Source organism: Vicia villosa, linkage group LG2 (genome assembly GCF_029867415.1).
Source record: "Vicia villosa cultivar HV-30 ecotype Madison, WI linkage group LG2, Vvil1.0, whole genome shotgun sequence".
In the NCBI taxonomy this organism is placed as follows: Eukaryota; Viridiplantae; Streptophyta; class Magnoliopsida; order Fabales; family Fabaceae; genus Vicia; species Vicia villosa.
The window spans coordinates 15,691,482-15,694,654 of record NC_081181.1 but is presented as its reverse complement, the minus strand read 5'-3'; positions in this window follow the sequence as shown (position 1 = coordinate 15,694,654).

The window sequence follows — 3,173 nt, the reverse complement described above, 5'->3', positions numbered from 1 at the left end:
CCGTTGGTGACTATTCTATTCTGATGGTGACTATTATTCTTATGGTTCTGTGGTACCTATGTCGGACCTTTGATCTCATAATATCCGACCTATATCAGTTATTCAGATGATTGTATAGTGGTTACTCGGATTATATGGACCTTGATCCCATGCTTTTGCATTACATAACATCATTACTTTATCCACTTTATTTGTGGGGGATTCTAAAGTCTATTTCCAAAAAATAAAATAAAAAAAAGAGAAAAAAAAGTGGAAAAACAGAAAAGATGGAAAAGAAATAAAAAGAGAAAAGATACTATATGCAAAAAAAAAAGTAAAAGAGAAACAAAACTGTGAAAAGACTTTAGGATTCTCCATAAATGAAACATGCATTCATACTATCATGCATTTCATAGTTCTCTCAAAAGCTTGTGAGGGCCCTTTCCATTCAAATTCTGACTTCAACAACAAAATTGACTTCTCACCGCTGCATGCTCAAAAGTAGTTAACAATGGAACAACTCCGTGAGGTTTTGACTGAGATAAGAACAGAAATGGGGATTAACACAAATCAGTGTATGGAGATTATTCAAGCGTTTTCTCTTAGACAAGAAGAATTGAGACAAGTTCCTGAGAGGCCGAATGCAAATGTTAATCTCACCCATGAGAAGGTCTTATGAATCAGAATGCTTAAAATAATGTTGAGATTCCTATTCTTGGTAAGGAGAATTCACATCATGAGAATCATTTGGAAATTGAAGTCTTCAAGTTTTCGATCATTGAGATAACAAAAAGGTTCCACCTCTTGGAGAAAAGGTTGAAAGCCATAAAAGATCGTGACTCCTTTGTTTAGGCATTGTCGAATTGTGCCTAGTGCCTGGTGTCAAGAGCTGGAAAGGTCGTGTATTCTCTCTCTGGATAGTTTGGACGTGCAAGTCAAAGTGGTAATCTATCTCTTGTGCATATGTGGAAGTTGCTTGGGGCTCCCGACCGAGAGATAAGAAAGACATTGTCTATCTTGAGCATTGCACCATTCGCATTGCTCGAATCCCTAAAAGCATTATAAATTTCTGGGTGATTGCGTCAGAATCTTTTTCTATGTGGCAATCAAGAGTACTCTACAGAGACATTTCTCATTCTCAAGGTTTTGCTTCATATCCTGGGTCATCTCTTCCCGGATTTTCTTCTTAGTAGCCTTTGGGTGTCAATCGAGAAAGAAAAATATGAGAAATAAACTGATATAATTTCAGTGCCTTGTGTCCAAGTTGCTTCCCTGCTTGTTGGAATCTCAGTTGGTTAAGATTTGTGTTGTGGGTTTTCCTTACCACATATTGCTCTCTTGAGTTTGATGACTATACAAAGTTCTTCCGTTTATGATGGTGATTACTATTCTAGCATCTATATTTGGGGCTCCCGACCGAGGGATAAGCAAAACATTGTCTATCTTGAGTATTGCATCATTTGCATTGCTCGAATCCCTAAAGAAAGGCAAAAAAATGCATCACTCTTGTACGCCTTTGTTGGAATATTCTTCTGGGAAGTAATCTAAAATGTGTGGAAGGAACATATGATAATGCTAAGTGGCTACCATGCTGGGGCACCTAGCCATTAAACTGAAGGTGGTAGGACATTCAAAGGCAGAATTCAAGTCCTCGTTAATTTCAGAACAACCACCTCCACTCCAAGAGGTTTTATGCACAAATTGAAGTCTCTATGGGGTATCAAAACTGCAAAAGGCATTTGAGAGCAATACGTCCAAACGGAGTAAAGTCTCCTCAACAATGGCATTCATTTAGTTCTTTATTGCATTCTCATTTGTAACGTTTCATTGTTTGTTTAAGCATTGCTAGCATGTAAAAATTTGTTAATTCCTGAATGAAAACCATAATACATTGTTTATGTTTGTCTTGAAGTAATCCATTCGTTCTCACTCAAAAAAATGTTTTTGGCATTACGATACCAACCTTTACTAATCTCTTGCTTAGGCAACGAGTGGAGGGGGAATGATGATAAAAAAATGCAAAATCCCTAATTGTGTGTTTTTTAATAAAACCCTACTGAGGATGTACAGGCATTGTTTCAAATCCCCAAACACCGGAGATATAAGGTAGATAGACCCTCGTTAACCCCTTTGAGCCTTGAAGTAGGAGTTTCTTTTCTGGAAAAAAACCTCATTTTTAACCGTGGGGCAGGGTAGTGTTCAGTTAACCTAACCGAGTGTTCAAAACTCACAAATGATATGCATCTAAGGATACAAAAATGGTTATCCTTCAAAAGGTTGAGGAGAGTCAAGACCGTGATGGTTATCCTTCACCTACCAAGAGGTCAGAAGATGACTATACCACAATGGTAATTCTTCATCAATCGTGGAATGAGGCAGTCGCAATCACTTCCAACGAATCAAAGACAATGTGAGGTCACATGACTTGTTCAAAAAATAATAATAAAAAAAAATAATGAAAAAAAGTGATGAAAGAAAAGAATATAGCAATAAAAAGAAAAAGGATGATGAAAATAAAGCAAGAACAAAGTCGTGTGATAATGAATCAAAAGAATAAAAGGTGAGCGACTGTCATGTCCGAAAGACCTCATTGATTCCTCAACCGATAAAAATAAGAGGAAAAATCCCTTGTGAGGGACGAACACTCATGATTGAGTCAACTGAACTTAGGACTGGAGAACATCATGAAGGGGGTGGGTACCAAATAATTTTGAGCCTAAAAAATCCTTTGTTTCTGAAAACCATGAACCCGATCAAGTTACAACCCTTAAAAGTCCTAATTGAAGTAGGGTTTATTTTGAAAATGCACTCCCATGAGATAGCGTTTAGCTGACTCCTAATGATGCGTAACACATATCTATCTTGGTATTGTATGCCCTCTTTACATTTCTTTCACAAGAGATGGCCACCTCATTGCATAAAAAGTTTTAAACTTCAAGACTAGCATAGCCTTTGCATTAGAATTACCATTCTTATAATCAACATTATTTTGCATACAAAACATTTTCTTAAACATCAAGAAAGTTTCCATGATGAGAATCCATGAAGAACTTGATCATGTCAAAGTAAAAGAGGCTTGAGAACTCCGTAGAGAAAAAAAAGAAATCATTATCAAAGCAAGTTGTCTGAATACTCCATTGAGCATATGCAGTTTGATTCCCTCATTGTTTGATCGTTAAGGGACAAGTGCCTGA